Source organism: Typopeltis vanoorti, chromosome 12 (assembly GCF_054136105.1).
Source record: "Typopeltis vanoorti isolate ZY-2024b chromosome 12, IOZ_Tvanoo_1.0, whole genome shotgun sequence".
Lineage (NCBI taxonomy): Eukaryota > Metazoa > Arthropoda > Arachnida > Uropygi > Thelyphonidae > Typopeltis > Typopeltis vanoorti.
The window spans coordinates 128,594,083-128,615,192 of record NC_143560.1 but is presented as its reverse complement, the minus strand read 5'-3'; the positions used below and the strand labels follow the sequence as shown (position 1 = coordinate 128,615,192).

Sequence of the window (21,110 nt, the reverse complement as noted above, 5' to 3'; positions counted from 1 at the left end):
ATATGAGAAGGAAGTGTACAAGAGAGAGAGTTAGTGGTGGTTGTGGGAACGAATGATTTAGTTGGACATAAGGAGAATGAAAGGATAGATATCAGGAGGTTATTGAGGAGAGTGAAAGATAACAGTATAGTGGGAAAGGTTGTCAGTTGTTGCTAAGGTATGACAATCATGAGTTGAGACAGAGAGTGAGAATCATAAATGGTATGCTGGCAGAGCTGAGTGATGAGGAGGGAGTGCAGTTTGTAGATGTGTCGCATGCATTTCAGGGAAGAATGGATTTGTACAAAAGTGACAGATTGCATTTTCATGGCTTTTTCATGATCCAAACAAGAGATCCGAGGGATAAGGTGAAGTGAAAGATTACGAGAATGGAATAGATGAGATTGAAGTGCTTGGTAACAGAAATAGCAGCAGCAAGAGGGATGAAGAGAAAACAGGAATGCAAGAGGAACATCGAAATGGGGAAGGGGAGTCGTGATGGAGAGGGAGACACAGCATAAGGAAAGTGGATGTTGGAAGTAGCAGCAAAGGTCTGTATTGGGAAGGGGTCAGGATGTGAGGGAGATAGTTGAGATAGTTTGGTTCATTCACGATGATGACGATATGATCTGCATGTAATGTGGAAGATAGCGAGAAGGAAATTTTTAGACAAATTGGTCTGGTAAATAAGAATTATGAGTGATTTCAATTATAGTAATATAGACTGGGAAGGTATGATCTTTTATATGAAAAAGCAAGAAGCATGAATCACAAGAGAAATGGAATTCGAGCTAGAGGCACAGAAAATAAGAATGGAGAAATCATACTGAAGAAGATAAAATCCTAATGAGATGGAAGGATACATTGAAGATCTATATGACAAGGAAAATAGAGCAAATCAGTTGCCATTAGAAGATATAAAGAAGGTAAATGAAGATGATATAGGCACAGCGATTTTGAAGACAGAAGTAGAAATGGCCATTAAAGAATTAAAACATGGAAAGGCAGAATGAATAGATGAAATACCTGCAGAATTCCTGAAACAACTTCAGAAGAAAGGAACTGAAGAAATAATCAAAATAATAAATTTAATTTATAACAAAGGAGAACTACCAAAAGATTTTATGACTTTAATATTTATACCAAAGAAAAGTAATGCAGTGAACTTCAAGGATTTTGGAATAATAAGCCTCATACATCAAAAATACTTATGAGAATCTCAACAAGAAGAATTGCATCTAAAGTGGAAGAATTTCTTGGAGAAGATCAATTTGGTTTCAGGAAGGGTAGGGGAAGAAGAGATGCGAATGGACTGTTAAGAATAGTAAGTGAAAGAAGTCTAGAAGTGAATAAAGATGTTAACATCTGTTATATAGATTTTGAGAAAGCTTTTGACTATGTAAAATGGGATAAGATGGTGGAAGTAATGGAAAAGATTGGTATAGATTGGAAAGACAGAAGGCTAATTATCTCACTATATATGGAAAAACTGTCATGGTGAGAGACATATATGGTACAACAGAACCAGGTATCATTGGACGAGGAGTAAGACAAGGAGGCTGTTCTCTGTCACCAATTTTGTTCAACATGTATTCCAAAGCAATGTTAAAAGAAGCACTGGAGAATTCAGAAGAAGGAATAAAGATCGGAGGTAGACAGATATTTGCAATAAGATACACAGATGACAAGGCATTACTTTCAAACACTGAAACAGGACTACAACATCTGTTGAACAGATTACTGGAATCCTGTATCAATTATGGAATGAAAATTAACATCAGAAAAACAAAGGTGATGAAAATAGCAAGGAAAGAGGCAAATATGGATATCAGAATAAATGGGGAAAAATTGAATCAAGTAAAGACATTTAAATATCTAGGAAGTGTTATTAGCAGTGATGGAAGATGTAAAAGTGACATAAAAGCAAGAATAGCAATGGGAAGAGATGCCTTGATAGAAAATGGAATTTATTCAGAAGTAAAATGGATAGAAACTTAAAGAAAAGACTAATAAAATGTTATGTGTGGAGTGTTGCCCTCTATGCATCTGAAACTTGGACATTGAAGAAAGTAGAAATTAAGATTTTGGAAAGCTTTGAGATGTGGATTTGGAGAAGGATGGAAAAAATTAAATGGACAGATAAAATAACTAACGAAGAGGTCTTAAAAAGAGTAGAAGAAGAAAGAAGTCTGTTAAGAAGAATAAAAAGAAGCAAGGGATACTGGATCGGACATATTCTGAGAGAGAATGGAATAATCAGAGATGCCATCGAAGGAAAAACAGACTGAAAAAGATCCAGAGGAAGAGTAAGGAAAACAATGCTAGATGACATGCTCAATGGAGACAGGTAGGTACACAACCTTGAAAGAGAAGGCTCAGAACAGAAGAGAGAGGAAGGAAAGTTTCTGCTACTAAAAGAAGAACCTGCTCAATTGCAGAATATTAAAGAAGAAGTGTCACATCATCCTCCAGTTGATGAAAGTGACCATGAAGTGATCACTTGAGTGATGGTCAGCCATATCAGGACTTTTGTGAGAAAGGGTTATATGTGGAACTATAAGGTGGGTGATTACGGCAAACTCAGGAGGCAGCTTGTAGCAATATCATGGAATGAGGAATTGCATGGGAAAGAAATCAATGCTGCTTGGTCCTTACTCAGCAATTATCTGGCACAAATTGAGTGGTGATAATCAGTTACGTGAGGAGTATGAAGAGCAAGTAAGAAAGGTGACTCATAGTAAGGTAGTAAAAATGCAGTATGAGCAGCAGTTTGCAAATGATGCTAAAAGAAATCCTAGGGAGTATTTTCAATATGTAGCAAGTAGAAGGAAGAATGATAATGAGAGAATGATAAACATTGAAGAGGATATAGTAGAGGTTAAATGAGCAGTTCATTAAAGTATTCCATCCTTGTGATTATAACATAATGAAGAGCTTGAGAGTAGTGGGAGCAAAGGAGGAACAGATGGTGAGTGAGCAGGAGGTATGTGAGGAACTAGGTAAACTTGATGTCAACAATACATGATGAATAACTTGGACAAGGGTGAGAATGCATACACAGTAGTATATATAGATTTTGTAAAGGCTTTCAATAGATTACCACACGACAAGTTAGTAGTCAAACTGGAAGAGACTGGATTGAATAGTACATTAGAGCATTGGACTAGATTGGCTGTCTGAGAGAATCAACAGGTTGTGTATGCATGGAGTCATTAGCAGTTTGCTCCAGGAGAAGCTCAATTTTGTGAATGATATTGGAAAGGGCTTAAATAAATGGTGATATATAGTCATTTGCAAATGAAGCAAAGTTGTGGAGAGTTATGAGAAGTAGAGATGTTGTAGCTTTGCAAGAGGACCTAAAGAGACTCTCTGAATGGACAAGTGTGTGTTGGGGGAAATCAGTTTAATGTTACAAAGTGTAAGATTTTAAAAGACTATGCACAGATTTAATTGCCAGGTTTTCAAAAGGATGATATGATGTAGAAGAAGGTCCAGAGACGATTGACTAAGTTGGTTTTTGGTCTCTAGAATTTTGAATATGAGGACAAATTGAGATAATGCAAATTACAGAGTCTAGTGGATAGAAGAAAGATATGATCGAGACGTATAAGTTGGTAAGGGGTAATTACCAGATTAACATGGATGAGATTTTTAATAGAATATCTGGAGAAGGGGAGAACTACAGGTTATCCCTGGAAGCTGTATAAGGTGGATATGAGCAAGGGTTTGAGAGGTAGTTTTTTTGCACAGACAGTGGTGGGTGACTGGAATGCACTGCCTGAGAGTGTAGTGAGTGCAGAGTGCAGGGACAGCGAATGCATTTAAGTTGAGGTATGATGAGCTGTGCATGTGAGAATGAGATCTCTCATGATGAGTTTCTTGACTCCATGGAGGGATGTTGATAACAATAATGTAAAGTGTGTTCAAAGGAGGCCTATGACATTTGAAGTGCATTGAAAAAAGTTCATATTTAACCTCAAGTATCTCTGAACTTATGGTTCATGTAGCCCCTTTCTGTGACTTTTTAGTATAAAATAATAAGCAAAGCATTATTCTGTGGAGCACCCCCACATACTGAATGTTTTTTGGCTACAACTCTTTATTATTATTATTATTATTATTATTAAGCGAGATCTCCAGGAAGTCAGTGACTCACCGAGAAACCATATTATTCGCACCACTTGTCATAACTGTTCTTAAATTCATTCACACTATTTGCCCACACACAACATCCAATGGCAATCCATTCAAATCATACACCACTCTATGAGAGAAAATTCTAGCTCCTCCCCCACCTTCTTGACAGCATTCATTCTCCATAAAATGAAAAATTACATCAACTGAAATCTGTATGACCCCTTCAAAAATCTGTAAACTTTTAGTAATGTCTGCAGCCTACAAATTCTCAATCTGTCTTCATAATCAGTATTCTGCAATCTAGATTTCATTTTTTATACTCTCCTATGCACTCTTCCACCACATCAGAATCACCACAGTAACCTAGAGACCAGAGCTGTGTGCAATAGTCCAAGTGAGGTCTTATCAGGCCTTGTAAGGAGGCAAAATGACTTCTTTATCTTTACATGTCAATGTTCATTTCAGCATTGCAATTATTCTCTGAGTTGTATTTACAATTTTTGCTATATGACCCTTCAACTTTAACTTTTTGTCTACCAAAACTTGAATATTCCTAGCCTGATCAATTTCTTATAGCATAATCCCACCAATATAATACAACATTGGATATCTAATCACACGAAAGTGCATGACCTTACATTTATTAACATTAAACTGACAGCCACTTACATATGCCCAAAATTCTAGCCCATTCTAATCATTCTGCAAGTACTGCATATCAGCAGCCCTCCTGATTACCCTACCTATCTTTGTATCATCAGCAAATACTGTATTTTTCGGACCATAAACACACCTTTTTACATAGAGAAATTGATTTGGAATTGGGGTGCGTCTTATGGTTCGAATGTAGGTGGTACCAGGTAAGTCTTGGATTTCCACATTTTCAATGCAAGCCAAACATGTATCTCGCTGCATATGTGGGAATCCCCAATTTACATATGAAAACTTTACCAGTGTCAATAATAGTTAATGGGTGAGCGTACGTGGTTTTAAACAGTTCATTTAGATAATTTTTATAATTCATTGAATTTTTTGTTGTCATAAAACTATAAACATGAGTGTAAAACAAAAAAGACTTGTATATAATTTTAGTTATAAACTGACTATGATAAATTATGCAAAACAACATGGAAACAGAACAGACAATAGAAAGACATTTTGGTCCACAGTCAACATAAAAAATGATTCGTGAGTGGAGAAAACAAGAAGATCAATTGAAACTGCAAAGTAAACATAAGAAAATATTCCGTGCACATTTTTTTTCTAAAAATTGTCTCGTAAATTTGGGGTGCGTGTTATAGTCCAGTGCATCTTATCGTCTGAAAAATACGGTAGCTGTATGTCACATGTCAAATCCTTCCCAATGTCATTAATGTATAGATTCAATAACAATGAACCAAGGACTGATTCTTGAGGAACACCACTGGTTACCTTGAATCTTGAGTCATACATGGGCAGGGGTGAATCTTGCAGATTCACCCCTGCCCATGTATGACTTTTTGATATCTGCCAGTCAGCCATCCTCTTATCTATGCCAAATGTTTATAATCCAATCCCATATTCTCCAATTTATGCAATAGTATTCCATACTGTATTCTGTCAAAAACCTTAGCAAAATTCCAAAGTATCATGGTGTATTCATTTCCCCCTGTCTAATTCAGTAACATTATTATAGAATGTTAGCAAGTTGATAAAACATGACCTTCCCCAAGTAAACCCATGCAGTTTGTTGCAAAGTAAAGATTCACTGTCAACCAATTTCTGAATTTGAGACCTAACCAACTTTTCCAAAATCTTCACCAGCTTTGGCACCACCCTTGCACAATATATATAGGTAGATAGATATAATTGGGTGAGACATAATAGTTACATTAAAACTTGAAGTTAGCAGTATCAAAACTTGAAGTATAAGAAAGATAAACTTAAAAGACTAAAGAACTTAAAAACGTGATAAAATATATGATAAAAGGATGCAGTAAAGGTGAACAAATCAATTTGTGGAGAAAAAATAAAACTGTTTAGGAAAAAAACATATTCAGAATACATGAAAGTTACAGGGCTCTCTATTTATATATTGTAACAGTGATCTTGGACATATTGATAGCTGGAAAGTTTTGCACGTATATTTATGTTATGGAGCTACCATAGTGAACATATTTTGGTGCCTATAGAGGGGGTTTCTGGATGATAAAAAAATGGAAAGGGGGGGGGTAGTCATCAGATCAGTTGTGAAAGTATAAGATTATACATTTTAATGTGAAAGGATTACAATCTGCATATTAACATTAAAAGCAAGAAACTGATGAGGGATTTGGGGTGATGGCAAGCATAATAAGGTTTTCACATTTGACATCTGTAGATGCCATATGGTCACTGCCATATAGTTCACCCATCGTTTGTAGGTCCCTGCTTCGCGTCTTTCCAAGAAAAGTCAATTCATGCTGAAGGGGAGAAAGAAATGAAGGACGTCCGAATTGGTCACCAACACGTGAAATTACGTGCTTTATAGATAAAATTTTCCAACTGTTATACAAGCAACATAGTTAACTACAATAATCATAAAAGAGAAGTTCATTTTCCGACCGGTAATAATAAACAACTCATCCCACAATACGGACTGATTACCCTATTATCGGAATGGGTTCTCCTTTTTCTGAGATGCGCAGAAGTGTCAAGGGACCTCTAATCGGTGGGCGAACTATACCTCACATGGTTTTGGCAATGATGTCTTCTGCTAGAACAAGTGGTAGGGTCACAGATTCCCTTTCCACCCAAAGTTTGTAGGACAATCACAAACACCCATGACCACGGTGGGATTCGAAAAAGCAGCCTCTTAGCTGGAGAGCAGACATGCTAACCACTCAGCCAACAGGCCGGAAATTCAAATTAGGAAAATACTAAAAAAAAAATGTACACAATGGGAGACAAATGATTATATGAATGTTTAAAAAAAACATGCTAAAAAGCATGTTTTTTAACATTTATTTTATTTATTTTAATTCTTCACTCAAGTTTGTATCTCAAAAATAGATAAATAACAACTACCTACAAATTTAAAGAGTTATGTAATGTTGTCATGTAATATAGAATTTTTGCCCTAGTATGACTGACATTCAATTTAAACAAGCAGAAGTGAAAATTGGAAGACCTAACAATGTTGTGTTTTCTAATTATTGCTTACATTCACATTTGTCATATAATTTCACAACTAGGCTAATTGTATATTGTTTGAAAGAAGTTTGCTGTGCATTACAAGATACTGAGGTAAATGATATGAAGTCAACAGCTTCTATGTACAAGTAGCCTACTTGTATATAGAAGTGGTTTACAATATACAAGGGATAGGCTAATACGTAGACTGATCTCAACCTTTACTGAGATCTCATTCTTATCAATGAAAGCTAGATCCAGGAAGTTACTAAAGGCTAAATCAATGCAGAAGTCAGCCTCTATATACAAGTAGCCTAGTTGCTAAGATATTTCTCACACAGTTTGTTTGCTTATACATGAATAAAGGATTAAATCAAGAATATAATTTGTCTATTATAATTTACTTTATAATCAAGTGGAAAAACATCTATCTCTAATACAGAGTATGTTAATAATATGGTAATATAGGAGGCTGGTCTGAAACATTCTTAGCCTAACAATAAAAAAACGAATTTATAACTTCAAAATTATTTTTACTTTTCAACATAATCTCCCTTAAGACTAATACATTTATCCCAGTGATGCTCCAGCACCATTATCCCATCCCTGTAGTGGTTCTCAGTAAGATCTGCAAAATACCCCTCTACAGCTGCAATCACCTCTTGATTCGAAGAAAAACGCTTTAGTTTTGGGAAGAGATAGAAGTCAGAGAGAGTCAAATCTGGGGAATAGGGTGGATGTTCCAACAATTCATAGTGCAGATCCCTTAATTTTCTCACTGCCAAAATACCTTTGTGAGCAGGTGCATTGTCCTGATGAAAGTTGATTTTTTCTTCTGCAAACTGGGTCTTTTCTCACGAATTTTTTCAACTAGTCTGGTTAAAAGATCGGAATAATATTCCCCGGATATTGTTTTATCCTTTTCAAGATAATTAATAAATAAAATGCCTTCAACATCCCAAAACACCAATGCCATGACCTTTCCTGATGATGGAACAGGCTTTGTCTTCATTGGCACTGAACAACCGCTTTCTGTTCACTGTTTTGACTGCTGTTTGGATTCTGGTGTGTAATAATGAACCCAAGTCTCATCCATAGTAATAAATCGATGCACAAAATCAGTTTTATTCTTGCTAAAATGCTCCAAGCACTGTTCAGAGATTTTCATGCGAGGCATTTTTGATCTGCTGTGAGCAAGCATGGCACCCATCTTGTGCAAAGCTTTTTATTTGCAATTCTTCATACAAAATATATCCTGTACGTTCTTCTGAAATGCCTGTAGTCTCAGCAATTTAACGCACTTTGACTCGCCGGCCATCCAATACCACATTGTGTTTGATCAATGATTTCTGGTGTTGTTACACTTTTTGGACGTCCTTAATATGGATCATCTTCAAGGTTGGTATGGGCGCGTTTAAACTCGGCAGCCCATTTCTTAATTGTCGAAAATGAAGGATAAGAGTGCCCATAAACTTTTATGAACTTCGAATGAATTTCTTTTGGCATTAAACCTTCTTTTACAAAGAATTTTATAACCGCATGTTACTCAATTTTATCCATTTCAAGGGATGCAGACAACACTTTTGTTTCAGATAGCTGTATAAAACAAACTACTTGATAGAATGACTTGCAATTTCACATGGATGCTTATGACAGATGTATCAACTTAGAAAAAAAAATCTTGCTGATAGTATTGCTATCTATGGTCAAGGCCAAGAACTTTTCAGACCGCCATCAGAACATTTTATATAGAAAATATGACTTCTGCATTGATTCAACTTTAGTATTTTCCTGGGTCTAGCTCCCCACTAAAGAGACCCCAATTTGGGTCAAAACAGGTCATGGTAGTAACTTTCCCAAAATGCATAGCAATATACACATCTGAAAGGAAGTGTGCATTGCATTATGGGATAATGAGGCAACTGATGTGAAGTCAACAGCCTATACATGCAAGTAGCCTTATCTGTAATGAGACTTCAAATGCAAACTTTGTTTATGCATGGGTGAGGGATTAAAACAAGAATGCAATTTCTTCTCTATTATATTATAGACATGGAATTATATTCAGACCAGTTTGATAAATCATTGATAAACCTTGTAATTCACTGCAAAATGCACATTTTGCATATTGCAAAGTCAATTACCACACAAGCACACAAAAAAAATCCTTTCAATTTTCAGTAAGTTATCTGAGTAATCTAATTCAGTAGAATTCTTCAAGGAATAAAAAAAATAAAAAAATAACATGGCAAGGATACATACTTACAGTCACACAAAGAGGAATAAAAATTGATATTTTAAATGAAGGATAGTGCAAAACAGAAATTCAGGCGCCAACTTAAAAAAGCTAATAGTAGGAGTTTCATCAGTAATTTAGTTTTTCAAGCATGTCTCATATGAAAATGTTCAGCCTCTGTTTACACAGACTTTAGGTGAAGTAACAATTATTAGCTTTAATTGATCTTTAACTATACAAAAAAATAAATACTTCAAGAGCATTTTATTTTGGGAATGTTACTTTATATCATTTCGATAGTTATGATAAACAAAATACTGCTATATGATTTTTCTTTTTTCAATCACATATGAAAATTAACACCATATTTGCGGCAGTAAATCACCCATCGAAATATTTGACTTTAATGAAGGGACAAGCCTTCCTTTCTTTCTTTCTTATTTTAGAAAGCACATTTTTCTGTTTCTAACTACTTCCTTTTATCATTATATTCAATGCTCTTTTTCAATTTCCTCCTCTCCTATTTTCTCACATGTCCATCAGCTGTTGTTATTATGTGCTACAATTGAAACTGTACAAAATGAATCCATAACAGCCTGTATTATAAACAGCAGATCATTAACTTGAGAAGAATGTGCACTTAACTGTGATATATTCAGAATGAAGATTTCTTGTTAACAATGTGAATACTACTACCAAAAATTTTATTATTAAGGGGTATGGAGTCTAATGGCTCCATGTTGTTAGACTCATACAAGAACAAAACGGCTATTTTAATTCCATATATTCAAGGCACATCTGAAAAGATAGCGAAAGTACTAAGAAAATATAACCTTCAGACCACATTCAAATCATATGTTAAATCATCAACTTTGATCTTAGAACATAAATTTGTTTTCTCCCATTATTATGGGAGAAAATTTCCATAATAATGGGAAGTTTTCTCATGGAAAAAGCCTGGAAACACCTTCAACACAGGGTTAAATGGAAGAAAGCCAAATACAGAAGTTGTTACATGTCAGAAATACTATTTTTAGAGTCAGAAATTGCTATGAAGCATTCTCCTGACTTTAATATGGCTGAATTAATGTGTCAAAAATATGGGAGACAGTCATCTGAAGATGAACTCCTGAACTCATAATAAAAATTAATGGAATGAATATAGCACAGAGCAATCTTCAGGAATACAATATTAAAATTGTAATAACACACACATAACAATAAGAGGAAGAAACTGGATTTTAAGCCTGAAGTCCTATGATGGTTACCCTTTTTGGGTACTGCTGGCTAGACTTAGCTGCTGGGTAGTGAAGCTTAAGAATTAAAGTTTCCCAAATCTTGGGAAATATTTATATTTATTTAGAATGAGTGGTTTTTAAATAGGCTGCTGATTCTAAAAAGAGTCTTTCAAGCTTGTATTTGCTGTGATGAAGTACATAAGTTTTTTCTGATGCTGTGCAAGTATTCAAGGCATGGTCAGCTAGACCTAACTGACCATAGCTGTGACGGTGGATGTATTTCTTGTGTTCACCAAGGCAGATGTTGACAAATCTTCCACTTTGATGATAACATGATAAACTGCAAGAACAAGGAACCTTGTAAATACCTCAAAACAAGAGGGAAGAAAGTGGACCCTTAGTGGAGAAAGGAAATCAGCTTCAAATGAGGCTTGAAAGCAGCATATAGACTATTTCTTTTTTTTTCCTTGAGATGCCCCAGATATAAGGAATAGTAATAGCATTACTGTAGTCTGTATGTTGAGATAGACGTGAGGAACAGCTAATTCATCTTTATGGCATTGTAACCAATGGGCAGGAGGGTCTAGAGAATAAAGGAGAGATCAGCTGTGCAGGAATTGATCAGCATTAAGTCTGTTTCTGTTTAATATTGTGATGGAGGTGGTAACAGAGGAGGTGTTACACCTGATATCTTAAGAATGTAGAATTCTCAGCTATCATGGTGTAACATGAAGAGAAATAAATTAAAAACCCTGCATAAAAGCTAATAGCTAGTTTAAATGAATTATTTAAAAGAAAAGGAAATATTCTTGCATCCAATAAAATATAAAGGTGTTTGGTTGGACTAACTAACAAAAAGAAAGAATATATTAATGTTGTAATATGATATAAAAGAGAAAATTTATCTAAGTAAGACAGAAAAGGATTAGTCATAAGAAAAGGTATGTGAGAGGCTAGAGATTAAATTCATAGAAAAATTTTGGAAAGGGGATTAAATTAGAGGCTAGCACAAGAAAAACAACAGACAATCGCTTAGGGTCAATTCCCGGATTGAGACTTCGTTACGGGCTTGCCGATCAAATGACGTTTGGCAGAAAAACACCACCCTAATTGGTTGGTAAAGTCAAGTCAAAAAGGGAGGCGGAGAAAAGAAGTTAGAGAAGGTGCCGTTAGGAGAGAGGGTATAAAAGGGTTAGAACCCCCCCCCCCCCAAAGGGACTCTTTTTGGCTTTTGGTTTTGGTTCTGTTCCAGGAGAGTTCTTCGCGAGCTCTTTCGTAGGGATTTCACGGTGTTTTCCTGAGTGGCAAGATGGGGGTTATATCTCCATCGTCACGACACGGAAACGAAAGTGAGCGGGATTTCGATTCCGTACTCCCTATGTAAGAAGTGAGGAATGCCATATAGTAAAAGAAAAGAAAGCATATTCTTTGTGTTTCAACTCCAGTGTCAACTACGAGAAAGGGAAAGAAGTAAAGAAATCTATGTCCACGTCGCGAGTTGTACAGCCGTTATATAGATGATTCAAAGTGTGTCCTAAGTTACGAGAGGTTAAGACCGCACAAGCATAGTTCAATTCCAAAAGGAATGTAGGAGAAACAGATTATCGGAGAGGTTATACCAAGATAGTTCGATCAGAAAAAGGTAGAGGCCCATATGGAAAATTCAAGAAAGACAAGAAAGAAAGGTACTGTAAAATATATCTCGTGTTAACTAAGATTCGTCTGTATTAGTTATCATTATTCTAATACTGAACTGTTGAAGTGACCAAGAAAACAATACTAGGACTTTAGTATATGACAGAATATAATGAAAGTAAGCTTTCTAATGTTAATATTATATGAGTAATTAAGTCTCCTGAGAATTCTGCATGTCTAATATATTGTATAAGAAAGTTTAAATGTCATAGTTATGTGTCAGTGCAGTAAATGGTTTAGTTAATCTACTTAAGTTTGGATAGTTAAATAGTGTGAATTAATCTTATATGTCCGTATCAAATGAATTTATGTGTTGAATGTGTATGGCGGCATGATCGTAATACCCATTATAGGATTATAGCTTAATTATTTATGATAAGCTAATGTCAGTTTGTAAATATTTAGTATAGCATTGAATTGAGTAATAACTAATATTTGAATTGTACCATGTTAAGGAATTTAATAAACCTTTTGTCCAATGATAAAACAGTTGTCTGAAATTGCTGTCCAATGCACCACTTGAAAAATTATGAACCTAATCACGTGGGAAATTAATGTGTTAAAGAAACGAGATAAAGTGTCACGACTGCAACATAGTTTCACTTTCAGACATATTTTAGTTCTTTCTCCTTGTTTTTGTATATAATATCTTAAACTAAATGTCCCAAAAGGCGCAGCATAATACAAATATAAGGGATACTAAGGGGAGAATTAACTTAAGTATTAGTAAAAATTTTGGTGATATCTCGTGCATAGATAATAGTTGAACATAGATAAAGGGGAAATAACTAGATAGAATAAAATCATAAATTGGACAGAACAGAGGTGAGAGAAGATGTGCCTTGGACAATGTTGTATGCAGATGACATCTTGCTGTGTGCTGATTCAAGAGAAGCAGAAACTAAACTGGAAAGATGGAGAAAAGTACTGGAAGAGAGAGGTATGAGACTGAGCAGAAGTAAGACAGAGTATATGTGTTGCACAGTGGGCGGCAGACAGGAGACAGATGTAGAGCTGGAAGGAAATGTCATCAGGAAGGTGAGAGACTTTAGATACTTAGGTTCGACAGTGGAAGAAGATGGAGGAGCTAAGAAGGAAGTGGGATGCAGGATACAAGCGGGTTGGAGGAACTGGAGGGAGATGGCTGGAGTATTATGTGATAAGGGGGTGCCGATCAATCTGAAAGGCAAAATCTATAGGAGAGTAGTGAGGCCAGCTATGACATATGCAATAGAAACTGTAAAAAAATAACATCAGCAGGATGGAAGTAGCAGAGATGAGAATGCTTAGGTGGATGTGCGGTGTGACCAGAAAGAATCGTCTGAGAAATGACTGTGTCAGGGGAACAGTGAAAGTTCCGAACTTAGGAGCGAAAATACAGGAGGCAAGGTTGAGATGGTTTGGTCATGTGATGAGGAGGGAGGAAGAATATGTGGAAAGAAGGGTCATGCAGATGGATGTGCAAGGAAGGCAGAAGCGTGGGCGGCCAAAGAAGAGATGGAGGGAGCTGGTAGAAGAGGACTTGAAGATGAAGAACTTGGATGTGGTGACAGCCCAAGACAGGAAGGTGTGGAGGAGACTCATTATCAACAGTGACCCCACTTAAGTGGGAGAAGCTGCAGAAGAAGAAGATCAGCTGCACAGGAAGCCTGGGTTGAAGAGAGGTTGGAGGCTCTGTTAACAAGAGTTTTTATGACACCATACTGTTCAGAAGGGGAGATGATGGGAAAGTATGTGTGTATCTACTTGTGTGGGAGGGTTTTCTGTAAATTGAGAAAGAAAGGTGCAGTGGACAGATTACTGTTATTTTCTTTTTCTATAGTGAACTGGATTCTGGGATACTGACTGTTATGGTGAAGTAGGAAACATGTGGCCAAATAGAGAACACATCATCAATATATCTTAGCCAAATAGAAGGTTTGAGAATGGCAATATCAAGAGCACATTTTCAAAATGCTCAGTAGGAAAGTAGGAAACATGTGGCCAAATAGAGAACACATCATCAATATATCTTAGCCAAATAGAAGGTTTGAGATGGCAATATCAAGAGCACATTTTCAAAATGCTCAATAGAGAAACTGGCCAGAGGAGGAGAGAATACATGGAAGTACATTCCATTGGTTTATATAAGGAGTCTTTCCAAGAGAAAAAATTAAAAGAGATCAATAACTTCTTTTTTTTTTTTGGAGGGGGGGATTTTCAGTAAATTTAAAGTGTCAGAAAGGAGAATACTTTCTGACACATTAAATTTAAAGTAGAAAGGAGGATTATTATAAATAAGGAAGTGACATCAAAATTCATTATGATATCATTATTGTTTAAAACTAAATTTTGGATTAAAGACTTGAGAGTGGAATTTTATATAAGATAAAGTTTCTGGCTAGTAAGTGGAATTAAACATTTAGCTACCTGTTTGGCTAATTTACAGGATGAGGAGTCAGTAGATGGGAAGGAGAGGGTAATTAGGTTTATAAATTTTAGGCAATTCATATATCTGCATCAGCTCCAACACAACTAATACTTATTTTATACAACATTGGAAGGTGCCATATTAGGACACTAGTTCTTTTGTTCATTATAATTTGAACTGTTTCATGTAAACTGTCACATGTTTTGCTCTGAAGATGCTGGTTTGAAATCTAGAAAAATATAAGCCAGTTAATAAACATTCTTTTATAATTTAGTTTTGTTTAGTGTTGTAATACCATTAAATAAGTTATGCATAATGTCAAACATCCAAGCCTGTCAACTAGATATTCTACCAACTCTTACAACATATCCTATGAACTTCAAATCTCTGTCCATCATCACTCCACACCCCTCATCAATTTACCGTAGTTCAGTACTATTAATGCAATATTTTCATCCCAGAATGCATAACCTTATGTGTCGCAGCATTAAATTGACAACCATTATTCTTCTTCATTCATACTGCCAGTTTATTTAAATAATCATGCAGAATGTCTACCTCAACTACCGCCCATTGCTAGTTTTGCATCATAAGCAAACAACTGAATATCCTCACTTGATTCATTCCCTATATTATTAAATATACAAATTAAACAGCAGTGGCCCTAGTACAGAGCCTTCAGGAATCTCGTTAGTCACCTTCATTCTACTAGATTCCACTCCACCATATACTACTCTCTGATGTCTCTCATCCCAATCCATAGCACCTGTTCATATTCATTCCCATTTTCTTCAACTTATGTAACAGTTTTCCATGTATTATTCTGTCAAATGCCTCTGCAAAGTCCAGCAGTATCATGGTAATGTTATAGCCAATTTCCTTTAACTAATTCTGTCACTATACTACAAAATGTGAGTAAATTACTAAGGGAAAAAAATCTACCTTTTACGAAGTCATGCTGCCCTCCATAGAGTAACATATTCCTATCCACTCATTACAAGGAACTTTGTAAACTTCTGGAACAAGGAACTTTGAAAAAGTTCCTTGTTCCTGCAACTTATCTTATTATGATCAAACTGGGAGATCTGCTAACATTCGCCTAGAACAGTGTTTCTTAAACTTCAAACATCCGCATACCCCTTCTTAAATTTTCATTATTACCAAGTACCCCCTTATCAAAATAATAATAATAATAAATAAATAAAATATATTTCATTGAAAATGTCTATTTTATTTGAATTTAGATGTACATGTAAACAAAAAATATGATTTATTTTTAATAGAACAAACTTTATAAAGATACTATAAATTTTTACTTACTTGAAATAATTTATCATCAATGAGAGGAGTGAAATAATTATGGTGAGATAAAATTTCAGCAAAATTTGGCTCTACAGTTGTTAATTTCAATCTCAGATGCGGTTCGACATCTATAATGCGGTTCCTTTTCTTCGTCTTAATATCTACAAGGGCTGAAAATCCAACTTTGCACAGATATGAACTTGGAAATACAAAAATGAACCTTAGAGCTTTATCTGTTAATTCAGGAAATTCATTCTGTATTTGTAGCCAAAATGATGATAACATATTCTCGTTGTATTTATTTTTTAGGAAACCATCAGAAGCTAGTTCTAAAAGTTGTTGTTGTTCTTCTATTGACGATAGACCCTTTGGGATAGATTTGTTGATATTGAAAGGGTATCTTATCCACTCAATATTAATGCCCAATTCAGGGAAATACTTTTCTAGATTCATTTGTAAGCTTTGTAAATGATGCATGATAGTAATTTTCACATCATCATCAATTTGTTCATTTGAACTTGCGAGCAACTCATGAAGAATTGCTCCTAATTTATGGAATTTATAATTTATGGAAACGCATCAAATCATCCATTACCAATCTGCTTTTGCCATAACTTCATTTTTGCCAACATGGCATTCACTTTATCTTGGCCATGAAATATAGAAATTTCCTTGTCTTGTAAAGATAAATTAAGACTATTTAATACAGTAAACATATCTGCCAGGTATGCTAATTGACTGAGCCATTTCCAGTTATGTAAATGCTTTTTCAATTCAAACTTTTCACCAAGAAAAACTTGTAGTTCATTCCGAAATTCAAATAAACGAGTAAGGACTTTTCCACGAGACAGCCAATGAACATCGGTATGGAAAAGAAGTTGTGTATAGTTGCTTCCCATTTCTTTGCAAAGTTGAGAGAAAAGTCTGGCATTTAGAGGATGGCCTTTAATATAATTTATGATTTTTACAGCTTCATCAAGAACTTTTCTTAGGTCTATAGAACACCATATTTGTAGTCAGAGCCTCCCTGTGTATGCAGCAGTGTACCGACTTTGCATCTGGTGCAACAGCTTGAATCCTTGGAACTAGCCCTTTTTTAGATCCGACCATGGATTTCACTCTGTCCATGCATATTCCAACACAACCTTTCCAATCAAGCTTGTTTTGATGCATAAAGGTATTTATACTGTTGAATATTTTTTCTCCTGTGGTATGTTCTGGCAAGGGTTGGCAATATAAAAGGTCGTCATGAATTTTTTGATTTTTTTCATACCTCATGAACACTAGAAGATTTGAAAATTTTGTAATGTCAGTAGATTCATCTACCTGCAACGCATAATAACAACTCTTACATATATTGGATAACAATGTTTGTTTTATATTTTCAGCCATTTCGGTGATTCTTCGATGAACAGTACTATTTGAAAGGCAAATCCAATCAAAATATCTTCTTGCATTATCTCCAATCATAATTTCTGCTATTATTTTTGCTGCAGGCTTGACCAAAGTTTCACCAATTGTTTCCACTGCACCACTTTTTGCTATTAATAGTGATACATGATATGAAGCTTCTAAAGCCTTCATATTTTCACCTCCTCACACGATCGACATCACTTTTTGAGATTCTTTTACATTTTTTAGTTTATTTTGAAATAATTCGACAGGTTTGTCCTTGTATTCATTATGTTTCGATTCAAAATGGCGATTTAAATTAGATAGTTTCATGCTTTCATTTTTAAAAGTTTCACCACAAATTACACATAATGAAATAGGTTCCTCTTCATTTCCCGTCCATGAAAATCCACATTTCAAGTAATTTATATCTTACTTATGAAGTTTTCTCATCTTCTTCGTAGTTGGTTCTTTAGAAATGTCAGACAACACACCCTTATCAATTTCACTTGATCCAGATACAATATCAACGTTTTCTTGTTGCTGACAGCTACTTGTATCTGCTATGTTCTTTTTGTGCATTTTAAAAATCCAGTCTTTAACCAACGATCCATACTTAAGAATCTGAAAGCTAAAAAAATTACCACATTTAACGAAGTCCTTCAACAAATGGATAGTGAAAGCAGAGCTCGAAACAGACAGCAATGGTAGGCCAGTAGAGATAAAGCAGCTATGAAGATGTTCATATGATTGGTGCGATATTAACAAACGATCATGCTACTAAATGACAAAGGCAAGCCGACAGTTGAGTTGAAATGCTAATGCTCTTCAACTGAATTCCTTATATAATATCTGAAACACATTCACTACATATTTCTTAGTTTTAACGTTCACTCAAACAAAACCATATGTTGCCAGTGCAACATATGGTTTTGCTTGAGTCTACTATACAGCATTTTATGTGGGAAGGGACATGCAATTCATTAGTTAGTGACGTTTTTATCCCAGTTGTCTCTAATTGCACTGTTCATTGAGAAACATATTACACAGCCTGCAGATGTCTTTGTACCTTATTCAGTGATACAATAGGAACGTTTAACAATATCGAACTTCACGGATACATTAAATTTTATTCCATGCGTTAATGATGCATAGCCGAAAATTGCCATGGACCTCCTGAAGACCTTTCACGTACCCCCAGGGTATGCGTACCACTTTGAGAAACACTGGCCTAGAAGAATAAAAAAATACATCTGTCGCCATAAGTATGATTCAGCCAGGACTTGCTGATCATGCCTTGGATACTTTGCACAGAATCAAATTGAAAAAAAAAAAAAAATACTATGCTTCACCACAAAACATACAAATTTCAAAGACTTTTTTTTTTTTTTTAGAATCAGCAGCAGAATTAAAAAACCAACCTAATCTTAATAAATATGGTTGTATTTACCTTCCCAAAATTTGGGAAAACTTGTTTAAATTAAGGGATACGACATCCCATATCATTTCTTAGCCGAATAAGAAACTCAAAGAGTTTCATGCCGAATATAGTAGAAACTATATAAAGTTTGGCGATTCCAAGCGTAAGCAAATACTTGGATACTGCAGCAACTGACCATTAAGGTAGTGCAAGCTTGGGAAAACTAATTTAGGCCTCCTGCCCTAAAAATAGCCAACAGCACCCATAGAAGACACCCTTCATAGGACTTTAGGGTTTTGCAAATTTATGTGCGTGTTTTCAACTTTAATATTGTTTTTTTTTTTTTTTTTGACAAATGTCCCAGTGACTGAGATGAAATATAGGCTTGATAAAATGTATTGTTTAATTATTTATATGTGCTGTATTTATTCCATTAAACCCCATGAGTTCAAACCAGCACGTACTGTAATTCTAAATAGTCGATCCCTCTAATCTATCTCCCCACGACTGAAGTTCCCCATAATCTTTGCTTGGACTGCACTCATTGTGCTTCCACCCTCCAGCTAATAGCAGCAACTGATTATATCTTTTGTCCTGTTATCCCTAGTTCACACTAGATAGCAATGCAGGAAAACACAGATGCAGAAGATGTATTCAGCAGTTTCTGCATCTGTGTCCTTCTACTCTTTTTTGCTACAATTCATCTTTAGCAGTTCTCCCAATTCTATTCTCTTTCTCTCTATCCGCCCAGAAATACTATACTCCTCACATTTAACTATGTAACTACATCCTCTGTCAACTAAGTCTAACTAATGCTTATATCTTTTGACCAAGTTGCACTAACCAATGCCAAAGACTTCTATTATTCCTGATGTTCTGGTATTCGCATTCACAAACTACACTAGTCTTTTGGATTCATAACTTCCTTTATACCCGGCATTGGCTACCTCATTCAAATATGTTACCAAAAAACTACATTCAACATGTTTTAATCATTCGCACATTCAATAAATTCAAAGGATTATAGTAAACATTCATGCACATACGCATGCACCAGAGCACACACACTCCTGTATCTTTCCTAATAGCTCTAGTGTCCTCAACTTACAACACTTTCTCAAATACCTAACTCCAAATCCATTCAAGTACAATCCATATATACATTCCTTGTGTTCAAACTCGGTCCACACACCTACAAATTATACACTACACCTCTTGCACAACCTACACACATTTGCAACCTTGGCTTTTCAAATCAGTTCTATCAAACTATCTTTACTCTCTTTCTCTTCTTTTGCTTCTTCCAATAATTACTGGAAAAGTAAGATATGAGAGAAGATATGGAAGAATTATAATTCTTCCAAATCCTCTCTCATCAACGCTTTTACTAATAGACTCACTAATATTCTTAAGCTCTGCATCCAATAAACATGAATTTCACTCTCATATAATACTTTGCACTATAAAATCACCACATAAAATTTCCTCCTTTCTTTTCCTTTCCTTCTCATCTCTACCACTTGCCAGATGCTACCATAATCATTTGAGTTCACATTTTGTCCTGTTAAAGATTCCACATTATTGCATTATCTTTTTCATTATCACTTCACCATTCTCGTTGTTCATCCAGTGTTATTATTTCTATGCTATTATTCATGCATAGCTCAGCTTCACTCACTCCACCAATGATGGCAGACTGAGAAGTCTTTCAAATACTGACTGCTTGCAAGATGAACTTTTGACAAAGTGGAATGACATACAGCCTATCTTTTCTTTTGTGAACACTGTACCATTCTTAAAACTCACCTCAAGCTATCATCAAAGTTTTGGCAAACTTCTTAATCTAACTTGTCAGATTAGAGTTCTCTCACTTTCTCACTCAGAAGAAACATGCATCCATACTAAAGTGCTTATTTTTTATAAAATAATTTTTTGCCAGTTATACAATGAATTTCATGCATTTTTTTTTAGTTCTGTACATTATTTTATCTGAAGAGTTGCACCATATTTATTTTTAATCTATCTTGTATATCTTTTTTTTCCCCCTACATTGCTATTTATTACATTTCTACATGTGCCATAATCCATAAAATGTAAGCAAAGAATATAAATTGTTTTACAGCATAAATGTGAGAGATAACGAACAAATTA

At 35.2% G+C, this 21,110-nt stretch overlaps 1 protein-coding gene across 4 annotated transcripts in view; it reads right to left on the bottom strand.

Moving 5' to 3' along the window:
• Window positions 1-21,110, bottom strand: part of LOC150101220 (uncharacterized) — a 530,669-nt gene that overhangs the window by 85,778 nt on the left and 423,781 nt on the right. The window lies entirely within an intron of this gene.